The sequence below is a fragment of the Misgurnus anguillicaudatus genome, chromosome 7, assembly GCF_027580225.2.
Source record: "Misgurnus anguillicaudatus chromosome 7, ASM2758022v2, whole genome shotgun sequence".
In the NCBI taxonomy this organism is placed as follows: Eukaryota; Metazoa; Chordata; class Actinopteri; order Cypriniformes; family Cobitidae; genus Misgurnus; species Misgurnus anguillicaudatus.
This window is the reverse complement of record NC_073343.2, coordinates 25,388,757-25,405,000: the sequence shown is the minus strand read 5'-3', so window position 1 is coordinate 25,405,000 and position 16,244 is coordinate 25,388,757. Positions and strand designations below refer to the sequence as shown.

General features: G+C 37.3%; 1 long non-coding RNA gene across 2 annotated transcripts in view; it reads left to right on the top strand.

Moving 5' to 3' along the window:
* Positions 1-16,244, top strand: part of LOC129417641 (uncharacterized) — a 90,431-nt gene that overhangs the window by 59,210 nt on the left and 14,977 nt on the right. The gene's annotated exons all lie outside the window — the stretch shown is intronic.

Below are 16,244 nucleotides of genomic sequence, written 5' to 3'. Positions count from 1 at the left end.
TTGATTTCTTCGTTTATTTCTTTTTTTGGCTTGTTTGCCTTCGCTGACTGCATATGCAGGTACTGTGAGTTCTGAATGCTCTTTCTCTGCCGTACTTTAGCTCTTCCTAGAGTGCCTCATGCACGTTCAAATCAATCGGGTGTGCGCATGTGTGGGCAGATCCCATAGCAACAGGGGTGGTAGCCTTGGTCGCGAGAGAGAGAGTGATAGTCGCGCAAGCCAATCATTTGTTTTGTCCCGAATGGAAATAATTAGCTGTGTTTGGAACAGTCGTGAGAGGTCTACAGACACTCGAGTTTTATACTCTCTTTTTCAGAGTACTTACATTTTTATTATGCATTGGTATATAAAGACAGTTTAAACAAATTTGTAAAAAAGTTTTTTTAGATAATTCCTGCCTATCCTGCCTTTAAGGGACCACGTCAAGTGCAATTTATTTGCTGTGTATATCAGGGAACAGTCTGTTCACAAGGCTGAGGTGAATGCGGTGAGAGGCTTCAGCCAGTGGTGATAAAGAGCAAACAAAACATATTATGAAAAGTATGCGCTTATTTAGTCATCGAAACACTGTGTATCCATGGCAACATACAGTATAGATCAGCACGGTATGTTCAAATACCTGTATGGTGGCACATCGATATGCCTGACTCTGGATTACAATTATACATTTGGCAGACATTTTAATCCATTTTTATCAGTTTGTGTGTTTACTGGGATCGAACACATGACCTTTTGCACTGATAATGCAATGCTTTACCAATTGAGCCACAGGAATCTAATTGGTTCTATTATCATATGCGTCTTACGTCATGAGACACAATAACTCAGATTCAATTTAATTGACGTGCCACCACAGACCTACTTGAATTTACCCTACTGATCTGCATGGTGCCATGGACATGTGACATACACTGTAAAAAAAAATGCAGCATGAAGTTAAAACAGCTTGGTTATTGTGTATTGTGTATTGTGCTTCAGTTTAAAAAAAAATTATTTTAAACTTAAGTTGAAAATGTAAGTGTCTGAAGAACGCATTTAAAATTCATGGAAGTAACAAATAACAAGATGGTATGTATTATTTAAATAAAGGTGAATTTATTTTCTAGAGTTGATGCTGACACCCGTCGTCAAAGACAATATGTGGCGATTTGCATCTGTTTAAAAATAAAACGAAAAGACCCAGTTATTATTCATTGGCAAAATTTTGTTGTTTCTAGGGGTGCACCGAAATTTCGGTCGCCGAAAATTTCGACCGAAAATGGCATTATTGGTTTCGGGCCGAAATAAAAAATCCAGCCGAAAATGTAAACCGAAAATGAATGTCAACCGCGCCCCTCCCATCCGTGCGCTAGCGCTTGGGTTTCACTCACGGTGATCAGTCATCTCCCACCCCTCCCCTTCGTGCTCAAGCAGGGTTCACTCACGGTCTAGCTGTTTGCACGTGTCTGCAAAGATTAAGCATGTCTTGATGTGTAAACTTTAGAGAGAGTCGCGCTAATGTGTCTCATACTGTAACCATTAACATACATTTGGCGAATAAAGCAATGAAAAACAACGTAACGTTTTTATGTGGAGCGCCTGTTGCGCTGTTTGGGATTCACCCTCGGTCTCTGTATGTGCACGCTTTTAAGTGCCCTCGGTAGTGCACATAGGGAGAAACACGTTTAAAAAAAACAAGCAAACATAAAATTCGCTGTCATTGACAGGGCACATATAAACAAAATTATCTCCACAGTATTTTTTTTCTAATAAAAACATTTGTTTATGTCTTAAGTGTGTGTAGATTACAGTCAGATTAATCTACTTAAGTCTGTGTCATTAATGTTGATCAAACAACCCATGACAAAGAGACAAATAGCTCTAAAAAATAATAATATATTTAATTTATTGTGTTATGATTCATTTAATTTGATTTCTGTACCTAATGGTAATTTCAGACCTTATTAATGTACAACTTTGTTCTCTTTTATAAATGTTTGCAATTTCTTTATTGTTTATTCGATTTTTCCCACCCGCTTGTCGCTGATCCGAAAAATAATCTGATCTGTGCCTCAAAAACTGTAATGTGATCCGAACTGTGATTTTTTTTATCCGTCATACACCCCTAGTAAAGTTACACAGTGATAGCCATAAATGCAATTGTACTAATAATTGGCATAATAATTTATTTCTGTGATTCGGTTTCGGTTTTTCGGCCAAGAATTTTCATTTCGGTGCATCACTAGTTGTTTCCACCTAAAAAGTGTTTGTGCTGCCTTAAAATTTCGAATTAATTAAACTTAAAAAAAAATATTAGTCAACTTAAAGTCGCATATATATATATATATATATATATATATATATATATATATATATATATATATATATATATATATATATATATATATTAATTTATTTAATATTGTGGTATTATTAACAAATGACTTATCTGTGATCTTCATTATTTTAAAAAAATTTGTGTGAGCTCATAATCTTTCATCAAAAATGCAAATCTCCTCCCCTCCTCAAAACGATCTCTCTTCACTTCCGGTCAAAAGTATGGCAGGTGGGCGGGGTCCTGGAGAAGATCGCAGCGATTAGCAATTAGCAACATGACCCAACTTCAAACGATCCAATCAGATCTCGATGGACAAATTCAAATCCAGCCCTGCCTTATTTCATTCCAGAAGCCGTTTCATTCGGATATACGTCACCAAGGGGAAAATAAGGCTATCGCTACTTCTGTTTCATGGCGACTTTAAAAATGTTGAGCCAACTATTTTTTTTAAGAAAAACAACTAATCTTTTATAGTGTACTCTGGAACAACCCCAAAACTAAAGTGTTTTAGCACTATCTAAACTGAAGAATTTGTTACAGTTGCTGACAGATTTACCTCACTATTTGACATATTGATGCCTTGTTTAAACCCAGTATTCATTTCTTATGATTTGATCACAAGATGTCAGGTGAGACATATTGGTGCCACGCATTTTGAGGTTCTCTTCATAACTATGACGGGCTCAAATGCTAAAGGTGCTATAATTGGGTTCCCAGTGCTTTTATCAGCCTAGAAAATGTGATCAACACAGTAACTTAGTTTTGGTAAACCAGTCTCTGCAAGCGTGTGAAAAAATAGGACATTAAAATGTTGCTCCCCTTGTGATGTCAGAAGGGGATAATACGGCCCCCTTACTTAACACGGACCGGACCGGCGACGGGTCCTAGGGGGGTTATCTACGTGTTTTTCTATTTTGTTTTACATCACATATTCAATCAACAATCATAAACATTGCATTATTTGAGAGCTAAAACACTCAAGATTCATGTTCTGAGCTTGTTTTTGCCATCAATAAACTGGGTGGAAAGGGTTAAATTAAATGAAGAAAAATTTCTACTTCTAAAGAAAGTATCTAGTCAGTTTTCACAGATATTTCTTAATAAAAGTAAAAGACTCAAAAATTAGGCCAATATCCTGATAAACCTCATTTAACCAGGTAAAAAACTTGGGACCGTGATGTACACGCGCTGTCGTTCATTCAATTCTTCTTCCGTTAGAGGACTTTGCTGAAAATTGTTGTGGCATTTAACAGATTCTGCTAAACAAACCAGGATTTCTGAATGGCCTGAGGCCAGGATTAAGAGGATTTAAAGCGAAAGTATTAGATAAACGTATAATATGTGCCAACAGCATTCAGTCAATTTTATTATTTCATTTTTGACAAGGGTGGCGTTTAACGGCTTTTGCATCTGAGCTCTTTATATACATCACGACATCAGTATACATTATTACTGCACAGTTAGCGGGAAAAGCATTACAAGTAACGTGTATTACATAATAATATTAATTTTCTGAAGCAACGAGTAAAGTAACGCATTACTTTATAAATGTACACATTAATATTTGAGTTACTTTTTTTAAAAAGTTACTTTTCAGTTTAATTCATTTAATTTAAAAATAAAATAATGTACTGAATTAAACTGAATATATTACCGTTAAATTACACACTCTGTACACCTGAGCGGGAACAGTTTGAGTCAGAAACGGAGATGGCAGGCCAGAGCTTGACATTGAAAGGGATCAAGCCTCAGCCAAGTCAGAAAAAGTAACGCAAAAGTAACTTAAAAGTAACATAACCATTACTTTCCATGAAAAGTAACTAGTAATGTAATTAGTTAATTTTTTGGGGAGTAACTTAATATTGTAATGCATTACATAAAAGTAACTTTCCCCATACAATACAATTTTTTATGATGTCACAAAATTTATAGTTATTTTAGTAAAAACTTGGGATGAGCTTCACATGATTTGGCCAACACAATGGCCGCCCAGCGGACTAACATGCTTTTAAAGGACTTTCCTCAAATTCTGATCTGTACTGTTGATCTTCAGCACTCTGCTGCTCTGGTCTGTATGTTTTATTCCTCCAGGCCAAATACTGGGCTCAATGTGATCAGTCTTTCATGCTCAGTTGCTTTGGTCTGAGGATTGCCGAGAAGATACAGGATTGATCAATAAAGAGCCGTAAATCCTCCAGCCATTGTGATGGCTATTGATTTAGCGCTCAGAGCCCGTGCGATCTGCTCCATGGCACTATCACAGACGTACTCTCTCCTATGTGCCATTGACATGCCCCGGGGTGAGATCTAGCCGTTTTTATCTGTTTCTCTCTTTGTTACAGACACAAAATCACATTAGTCTGATCTATATAATTGCTTTGTTACTGAAGTCCCCACTGATGGACTAAAGAGTCTCTTGGATAATTACTCTAAACATGAGTCAATTGAGATGTGGGTCCAATTTGCCGCAACACTGTGCTTGCCAATGTCCATTTTCAGTTGTTGAAATTCAAATAATCAGAATAAGTCTTCAAATGCATTCTGAGTTTCAATAAAGTGTTACTACTTTGGATGGATGCTAATTCGTTTTTCAAAAGCATTAAAGAGTTTGCAGAGGTCCTAAATAAAACGGATTGTTCAATAAATGATGAGAGTAGAAAAACACATACTGACTTTTTAATGGACTTAAGATACAAATGACGAGGAAAAATACTTGGCCCAGTTTTGGATCAGAATATGCCACATAATACACTTTCTGATCTTGCAGAAATGTATTAATGGGGATAATGCTGACCTTTAGAAGAGATTACTGTAAGTACATTTTTCCTTCGGGATTAATAAAGAAAGACTGTCTGCCAGTAGCATCTTTAAAGGGATAGTTCACCAAAACATGAACATTTTGTCATTATTTACTAAGTAACTACTTGCAAATGACTTAACGCCAGTGGTGCGAATTGCAGTTGGAGGGCAGGAAGTGATATTTTACATGGGAATCACTAATGCCGTTTTGCGCAATTTATGTGTGCTCAAATCGGTTAAACCGAGAAACCACAGAGTTTTTATCGTGTGATAAAAGTTTTTACTCATAAGGGGGGGAATGTAAGGAATTGAGTGAAAAACGACAGAAAAAATGGATTGAATATCTGGCAACATATTTTGTAATTTTTTGTATCCATCTCTCGCAATGGTGTCTAAACCTGTGCAATACGAACTTTTCTACATCTTTTCGGCACCTTTTCACTTCCTGCCCTCCTCCTGAATTTTGTGTGTCATCAAAATCACGTTATTGCAAAAAAGCTATTTGTACATATTTTATAAGGTGGCTAATTTGTATGAATTCGTACAACCACAATCATACATTTTTGAATGATTTGCATTCGCCCATGTGATGTTGGGGTTAGAGGCGGGTGTTTTTATGATAATTGTATGTTTTTGTGCACTTAACTCAAAAAATATGTCCAAATTCTTATTAAATCATGCTGGATATACAAAACAAGAAGTGACAAGCTAGCTTGTTTAATTAGATTTAATTTTGATCTGTGTAGGACTATAATAAATGAGAATACAGGGATGCATAATTATATATATGCTGGTACCTGAATACACTCACCTAAAGGATTATTAGGAACACCATACTAATACTGTGTTTGACCCCCTTTTGCCTTCAGAACTGCTTTAATTCTAAGTGGCATTGATTCAACAAGATGCTAAAAGCATTATTTACACATGTTGGCCCGTATTGATAGGATAGCATCTTGCAGATGATGGAGATTTGTGGGATGCACATCCAGGGCACAAAACTCCCATTCCACCACATCCCAAAGATGGTCTATTGGGTTGAGATCTGCAGGCTGTGGGGGCCATTTTAGTACAGTGAAGTTATTGTCATGTTCAAGAAACCAATTTGAAATGATTTGAGCTTTGTGACATGGTGCATTATCCTGCTGGAAGTAGCCATCAGAGGATGGGTGCATGGTGGTCATAAAGGAAAGGACATGGTCAGAAACAATGGTCATGTAGGCCGTGGTATTTAAATGATCCCCAATTGGCACTAAGGGGCCTAAAGTGTGCCAAGAAATCTCCCACACCATTACACCACCACCACCAGCAGCCTGCACAGTGGTAACAAGGCCTGATGGATCCATGTTCTCATTCTGTTTACGCCAAATTCTGTCTTTACCATCTGAATGTCTCAACAGAAATCGAGACTCATCAAAACAGGCAACATTTTTCCAGTCTTCAACTGTCCAATTTTGGTGAGCTCGTGCAAATCGTAGCCTCTTTTTCATATTTGTAGTGGAGATGAGTGGTCCCCGGTGGGGTCTTCGGCTGTTGTAGCCCATCTGCCTCAAGGTTGTGCGTGTTGTGGCTTCACAAATGCTTTGCTGCATACCTCGGTTGAAACGAGTGGTTATTTCAGTCAAAGTTGCTTTTCTATCAGCTTGAATCGTTCGGCCCATTCTCCTCTGACCTCTAGCATCAACAAGGCATTTTCGCCCACAGGACTGCCGCATACTGAATGTTTTTCCCTTTTCACAGCATTCTATGTAAACTCTAGAAATGGTTGTGCGTGAAAATCCCAGGAACTGAGCAGATTATGAAATACTCAGACCGGCCCGTCTGGCACCAACAACCATGCCACGTTTAAAATTGCTTAAATCACCTTTTTTTCCCATTCTGACATTCAGTTTGGAGTTCAGGAGATTGTCGTGACCAGGACCACACCCGTAAATGCATTAAAGCAACTGCCATGTGATTGGTTGATTAGATAATTGAGAAATTGAACAGGTGTTTCTAATAATCCTTTAGGTGATAGGTACTATTACACTGAAAAAAATGATTCATTGAATTTAATCAATTTTTTTAAGGTAAGTGGTTGCAATCAATTTATTTAAGCTACATTTAAACAAAAGTTTTATATTTTACTTTGCTTAACTAATCTTTTTTGTTTAAATGTAGCTTAAATAAATTGATTGCAACCACTTACCTTAAAAAAATTGATTAAATTCAATGAATCATTTTTTTTCAGTGTACTATCATTATTTTGTCTCTCTTGCCTGTCTTTATTTGGGAGTATTCTATTCGAGGTACTCTAAATCTATTTATCTTGTATATTTATTTTATATATTAATTCTTTTACTTCTGTATATTAATGATGGTGTCTTGTAAGCCCATGAGGGCTGGGCGTAACCTTTCGCATGACACACTAATTAAACTTCATTCATTAATTCATTGTAAAATATCACACAAGAGTTATTTATTTATTTATCATTTTAAAGCTTGAAGTTTTTTTGGTTACTTTGGGAGAGGATGGCGACCGGGAGGGTGGTCACCATCCACATTCCTATAGTAACCAAAAAACCTCAAACAACAATTCTGAAGAACAACAAAAGACATTAAGGGTTCAAACAACATGAGGGTGAGTAATATTTACACTGCTTCTGGGTTTAGGATCCCAGTTTCATTTTGAAATTGGAACGATCAGCAATAAAAAATAGAAAATATATTTTATACGAATCTAGTTTTTATTAAAAAACAAGTCACAGAGTCTCATCAAGTTAAAGCCATTTTTATGTCACTTCAAATAAAACTGCAACAATAAGAACCAGCATATTTACTGTATCTTTTATTTATAGACCAATAATGCACCATGCCTTCAGATTCTGAGGGGGTTTATAGACTTTGTAGTTTTGTGTACTTGTTATATGGGTGTCATATGGTTATGACTATAAACTAAAATATCTGAACATATCTGTTTTCAAATTTTATCTCACCGTTTAATTCAATTTTAAGCTGCAAACTTTCACTAAAAAATACACCAGTAAAGCAACCAACTCCCTATAAATCATGCGACCTGCTTCTGTATTTGATGAACTCATAAACATTTTTCTTTTCTAAAGTGCTCTTTTATCTGCATAATGTCCCTGAGCTGTGGTGCCTGATGTATTCTATGTTTTATGAGAGGTTCAAACTCTCCGCCTGCAGTAAACTCTTCATTTTTTAGCTGTCACTATATCTGGCACTGACGGTTAGACAGCTTTTGTGCTCTTACACCTTTGAAAGTGGTTGAAAGTGAGGTGCCATCCCCGCGTGCCTAACATCACGACTGCTGCTTCATTTATTAGACCGATGGATCCCCCGTCCCTTGTAAAGAATCTCCAAAGGGGGTTCAGAGTCACGTCCTTCGCCCCCCGACTGGGACAAAAGGCAAAGGAAAGGGCGCAATACCTCCAATTAATAAAAATGCACACCGGGAGCAAAAGTGTCGGTGGGTACTTAGCCAGGCCTCATTGTACATCAGAGTCCTCAAGGGTAAAGTGACTCTGCGTTACCTCCATGAGGAATGGCTCCCGCTTTCTCGTTTTCCTTCCTTTCCGGCCGAATACCTTCCAGAGCCACCGCCGCGACAACATGCCTCTCTAATGGCCTTCTGTCTAAATCAGAAGCAGCAGCGCGTGCAGTCGTACAGCACTGACCCTGTCGTCATCCATTAGGCGGCGTGTCTTTGGAAACAGTGACTGGCTGACTGCTCCATGCAGGGGAAGCTCTCATTTGTGGTACTATGTATATTCCCAGATGGAGGCTGGTGTTTTGTAATGAGAGCAAATGGCAGCAATGCATTGCTGGGACTGGTTTGGATGTGCAGAATTGGAAGATTCGCTTTGAAAGGTCTAAGCACTGAGAAGGCTATAGAAGCAACAAAGCTGTCTACAGTACAACACATTTTAGGCAGAAGCAGACAGCACAGCTGTACAGCCTGTTTTATACAAATTGAGCGTAAGCAGCAGCGTTGAGCTTTAATACTGACAGCATTTGTGCTGAGTTGTATTTCTTTGATAATAGCTATGAATCATAAAAACGGTTATGGGAAGTGGGCCATTTAGAACAATTACAAACTGCATTCCATCACCATAAAATTAATTTACATAAAGAGTGGGACCACATTTACATTGAAATGGTGAATAATGCACATGGAGCACGAAAGCGATAAGCTAAAACTGCTGAAAGCATTGTTACTGGATGTTTAGGTCTGGTGGCCAGACTAAATGACGAGGTTTGCGAGGGTGCACCTTTTAGAAGGTGGCTCATTTGTATGAATTGTATTGTACAATGTGAATCATACAAAAGCGTACGATTCATAGGAAAAAAGCAGGAATAAGGCCCCACCTTTAACCCGGCTCTTTTAATTATAGGTGAACGTACGCGCACGTTCGAACGCACAACCTTGCAAAATATAGTTCATTTGACTCTTCAACACATGCACATTGCGACAAAATTTAATGCTTCTTCTGGGCTAGATATTTAAGCAATATCGCTCGAGTAGGAGTGTGATATAGCTCTATATCATCACGGCTGTGATTAGGCCAGAGTCAATCACAGCCGTGATGATATAGAGCTATATCACACGACTCCGAGAGCGATATTGCTTTTATACAACAGTTCGACGGCACACGTTTGAAAAACGAAAACTAGAAAACAACAACGGAGTTATTTTAAAAGCCTCTTTGTTTGAGAACTACTTCTACCGCCACGGATTTGAGGGCGGCCAGAATGACAGGTAAAACTTTCTGCTGCTTTGAAGCTCATAACAACTCAATGGACGGAAAAGCCGTTACTTTATATTACCGTTTCTTGGTCACAAAGTGTAGTTTTAAGATTAGTTCAGTCGAGAATGTATCTGTATTATATTTAAATCTGCAGTTGATTAGTAAAGATAGCGCCTGTTTGAACGTTTGCTTAGTGAGATTCGGTACGAATGAGAACCAAAGCATGAGCGGACGTCAGTGTTCACTCGCCCCGCTGACCACCGCCCTCTCTGGGCTACATCTCTGAAAGGGATTCCCTGGCTCTCATGTTGGCCTTGTTTGTTTATGATCGTCAAAATGAGATCAAATCAGCAGTATTTGGTGTCATGATCAAACTAGTACTTGTTTTTTTATTCATATTTAGTGTCTTTTGTGTTGTTATTGTTTTGGCGCGAGGTAAAAGTGAATAAAACTATACTTGTGTAACGTTACTATTGCTTTCTCATTTATTCTTAACGCGATACGAGCACTCGATTATTATTATTAAACTTTGTTCTTGTCAGTACTATACAAAACGGTTTTTTATAAGTGTCAGAGAGATGTTTTTGCATGCTGCTTATAAATATATCAGTGGCGATATCTCATAACATGTTTTAAGAGTGTTTATATTCCTCTTTCCAAGTGTTAATCGTCCACACGATGTGACAAGACATTTCTCCCATTAAGTTTAACGTAACATCCAAGAGCGCTGATCTTTGACGGAATAATAACTTCTGATTGGGGATTCACAGACTGATTTATGAGCTAGTAAACTAATGAGACACACGGAGAGTGATTCAAACAGCGCGTCTGTGTTTTTCCATTCAGAGATGAGCCTGCTTAGGACCTCCATTCACTAGGTGGCAGAATAATACGAAAGGTGAAGCGGTTACAGTGCCGTTATCAGCACAATATCGTATAGCTCTTAGCCAATCAGATTCGAGAACCAGAAAGAACTGTTGTATAATACATTGTAAGCGCATGCACAACCTACCATAAACTTTAAAAAAGATGAACGACGCAACGTCGCTTCCTTCCATTGCGATGAATTGAAACCAAAACTGTCCAACCATAGGCGCTACCATGTTACGTAAAAAAGTCAGTTTGGAGCCAGGGCATGCGCAGAAGGAATCGTCCGTGGAGCCAGGGCAGAGCCGCAGTATCAAACTTCCGCCCAAACGCTTGCAACCACGCCAGTCATAATGACACGCCCCATTTCTATAGCATCAAATTACTAGCTTAAATGAAACTTATCACAAAAATGAACAATTGAACATATACCAATGTGATAACTTTTTATTTAGAGCCAAGTCCTGTTTGTTTGCATGGAGAGGGCGGGGTTTATGAAAAAGAAATTATCACTTTATTTGCAGAGCGTGTTGGGGTGTGTCATTAAAAACAAAATAAAAAACATGCATGCTGCGTGCAATACCCTATAGCCTATATAAAATATTTCGTAATACATATTTTCATATTTTATTAGGTTCCTTGATAAGGTTACAATACGTAGCCCTACGCAGCAACGTAGCATGCGTAATGTCCCAAAGCCTTTGGCCTCATGTCAAGAAAGTGCCAAGCAGTTCCCGCTACCAGCCACAACAACAAAACAACCGGAGAAATAAAAGTGTAGATTGATAACGAGGTGTAGGGAAATTAAGGTCGGGAGCTGTTTATGTCTAATGTAATTGTTTTATAGTTCTATAGAGATGCATATAAACGCTGCTTTGTAAATGTTGAAAATGTTTATCATTATCCTATCTTGTAATTAATATGACCATGTTGGTTTATATGGTTCATAAGCATAATTTTGCCAGTTTACATGGCGAATCTAATGGTTTCCAAGCACTTTTAAACTGAAGTTTTCATTTACAGTACAATGCCTAGTACTGTATGTCTATTTAATGGTCGCGGGTTGTAAAAATAGATACAGTGGTGCAGGGCAGGCTGGGGTGGGCCAAATAATTTCATAAAAGCGGGACCCGCGGGTTAGAAAAAACCCTGACCCGTGCATCACTAATGCGTACACAGAAGAAATGGACTATACTTCAGCCTTTATAGATGGTTACGGCAATAACAAAATAAACAAGCTGCTTTCGTGGAACACACGTAACTTCCGATAAACTCCGCAAAGAAAATAACAACAAAGTCCTTTTAAAGTAGTTTATTTATATATCAAGCAAAATAAACAACACGTAGATAACCTAGGACACCAAAACATTTGTTATTTTCGACGAGGTATTTGTTCAAGAGTTCAGTTTAGCAACTAGTCAGACCATTAAACAAACAGAAACCAGAAGTTTCTACCAGACGCGTAATCGCGTCACCACATGTGCGTCAGATGAAACCATCTATACTTAACATTAGCCTGCTGAAAAAACAATAAAACCATTACAGAAAATTAGAATGGTTTTATTGGGAATTGTATTGGTTCTAATGGAATATGGCCCCAAACACACTAGAGTGTAGTGGTTTTAATGGTAAAAGCTAATGGTTTCTATTGGTATTTTAATGGAAACCATTAGAATTTTCTGTAATGGTTTTATTGTTTTTTTCAGCAGGGTACTGTGTCGACAGCAAATCATATTAAAACACAAATGTGATATATGGATTCATATGAATTAGGAACATTGTAAAATGGTTATGAATTGAAGTGAGATTGTATTGGCTGTATGGAAAAACTTGCCAAAAAGGTGAAAACAAACGTCAGAAACCAAAGCAGAATATGCAGTTATACTCGCAATATCTATTTAATGCGCTGATACAGTATAACTAAAAAAAGCCCTTATCGTATCAATATAGTACCTTATAAACATTTCCAGGTGGGCTGATAAAAATCCTATATTCCTTTATGTTCAGCATAAAGTCAGCCAATTACAATAAAGCTTGCCAGATTGAAAATTTGCTTTCCAGTTTGTGTCCAATAAACATCAGATGATCAGCAAAAATATTGTGGGAAGAATAAATTATGCTTACATGTTTGGGAAAAAAGGCTAATTACAATATTCAAATTTTCCAGTAAGCAAAAATTTGCCTCGACATTGGTTGACCCTTTGAACAATAGCATTTCAGTTACACGTGCATTAGCTAATTTAGACCACACATCATACATCAAATAAATGAATCCGCCACGTCTGCATTTGCGTTCCCTCAGTTGTAAACAGCAATTCTGGACTAGATAAGGAGGAGGAAGGTAATGGAGAGAAAATCCTGTTAGAAGCCGTCATGCTCTGTACAGCGTCTAGATTAGGATTGCCGAATATAATCCTAATGAAAATCGCTGTCGGAAATGACTTTCTTAATCAGCTAATACTGTCGCCCCAGCCAGCTGCTTTAGTTCGCCAACAGCTCATGTTATCTTGCTCTCCTATATTGTTTACAGCTTTTAAAATGTAATTGAGACCACACGTGCATTGGGTGCTAGTAACAGACTTAGCATTAAAAGGTGAAAACGTGTTATTATGCGTACTGCTGAGCACAGGTATAGTCATGGCTTTACCCAAAAATCACCTGTTTGAGTCTCACGGCCACCAGGATGCAACTGGTCCCCTTTGGCATGGCACATTTCCCCCAATTGCTTTCTGGGCGCTGTAGGGAAGAGCGGGGCACAACCTAATGCTTTTTGGTTTTGGCTCAATCATTCAAAAAATATTTGAGTTTGATTAATAATATCTTTACACAAGCAACACACACATCTCTGCTACAAATGAACATTTGAAGTTTGTTTTTTAGTACTTACCATTCTTGGACAATTACACCAATCATGACTGAAGTGCAAACGTTACAACTGACCCCATAGGTGGGGTTAATTGTAACCGGTTGGGGGTTAGTTGTAACACTTTTTGCAACACCTTTTAAAAATTAAGTTTGCAGGCAAATATTTCAATACTATTTTCTCTATATAATTGAAGTGGATATCGTTTATATATCTGTCTATAATAGACAAGTATCCACATTCATTCATCAAGCGCTTTTCTAACAATAGTTTAATTATAAATGGATACAAATGTCTAAATATGTGAGAAAAAGCCATACTACAGTTTCAAAAATCTAATTCTGATATAATGGGCAACAAAGTCTGATTTTAGCCATTAAAGGGCCACACAGATCCAAAATCGAAACTGACCTGTATTGCAGTATGTCATGTAGCTGTCCATCAATGTAAACAATGTGCAAAGTAGTTGAACCAAAAAGTGCACGATTCATAAAGTTATTGGCTTCTAAAGTAGGGAGTCGACTCTGAATTCTTATATGGATTGGATCTCCTGCCCGACTTTTTCCACGTCACACAAACACTTCCACATCACACGAGATACTAATCTCCGCCTACAGCCTTGCCCGTGGGAGAAATGAAAACTATGACCTGCCCACAGCTAGTTAGTGTGTAAACCAGAGGTGTATAATACTTAAGTATTTTAGTTACATTTTCCAAGCATCTGTGCTTTATCAGAGTGTTTGTCTTCGGAAAAAAATTACTTTTCTTTACTAAAAAATGTTCACTACATTCTTAAGCATAGAATCATACTGTGTATTTATTCATTATATATTGCATATTAAACTTGATTTAATGCCTAATTACATAAAAATTGTGTACTTTTACTTTCTTGAGTAAAAGTACGAAAAAATGTTTTACTTAAAAGTACAAAAAATTACTAGATGTTTAATGTACTTAAATGTTAAATATAAACCAAAAACTTGAAATTATGAAATGTAGTGGAGGTAAAATTATGATAATATGTTTTGGAATGTTTGTTTTCCAAAGAAAAACACTAATAAAATATGAATAATTGAAAATGTACTTTTATGTAGAAAGTAAAAATACTTAAGTACTATACAACTCTGGTGTAAACATCATATCACGCTGTGTTTTCAGTTTGTGTTGTTTTCACTACCAAAGAAGACTAAACGTGTCAGGCTGTGAAGAATCAGTGGTTAAAATTAATTTTTAACAGAGGGATTTAGACGTCTGGCAATGAAAGATGGTTCAGTACCCACTTTATTTGGAACAACATGCCATCTCCTAACCACAACCTGTAAGTATGATTATAGCTACATACTTGCTCAAATGAGTGTAAAATGTCTATCGTCGTTTTTTTTGCTTGGATTAATGATGAATGATATTGTCGTTTAAACTCTTAATAAAACGTTACTGTCAGAGAGTCACGTTAGCAAGCGGTTAACGTAACGCATGCTCACTTACGGTTTTGCTATGACCCGGTTAGTTTACATAAATGCTTAAATGAGTGTAAAATGTTAGTTTCTATCGTTGCTTTTATTGCTTGGATTAATGATGAATGATGACGTTGTTTAAACACTTAATTTACTGTCAGAGAGTCACGTTAGCAAGCGGCTAACGCATGCTCACTTACGGTTTTGCTACCGTAAGTGTTAGCTTACATAAATGCTTAAATGAGTGTAAAATGTTAGTTTCTATCATCGTTTTTATTGCTTGGATTAATGATGAATGTTGTGTATTGATTTCGATAATGTCTTCTCAGTAAATCATGTTAGCACTAGGTCAATACATGTTGCACTATTGTTGGTCTGGGCAACTGATCTGTGGTCTGTTTAGAGACTCTGTCAGTTGACCAATCAGAGCAGAGTAGGCTGCTGAAAGGTGGGGTTTAGGCAGACTGAGTCGTTGAACGGCTTCACACGAATCGTTTGAGAAATGGGGTAGTTTTAAATTTATATTTTGATTTTTTTGACCTTGCATGCATTTAAACTTGTTGTCCGGGACTTATAAACAGTGATAGGACGCTTAAAATTGGCATCTTACTGGCTCTTTATTTTCATTATGACTTCAATCTTTGACGTGACCTTATTCAATCAATATTAAAGATATGAACAAAAATACATTTGACACATGATTTTTGATAAGACAGGCACATTTTTTGTTGGCAACCAGCAATCATACATGTGTAGCCTATTTAAAACAACGGCAAGAATTACGCTAACGTTAGCGGTTTTCATATCGTAAGTGCTGAGGTGTTAGTTGTAACACAGCGTTACAATTATCTTACAAAAAAAAAACGTATGATGAATAAATGTACTTACATGGCACCAAAACACTCTTTCATCAATAACCCTCTTGAAAAACATTATACATTCCCAATAATTTGCGGGAGATCGTCTTTTGACAGCGTGAAAAAATACCGTTAAAACAAAACGCTTAACCTTGTGCAACAATGTAAACAGTCCGTGTTATAACTAACCCCGCTTAAGGTTTTTCCCCGCGCACCCCTACTAATAGATGCAGACCGCTCTCTGTGTGTGTACGTTCACTGTGACTGGTTAAATGCAGAGGTCGCATTTCGAATATGGGTTACGTTTGGGTCTTGATAGAGTTGCTATTAAGATTGGGG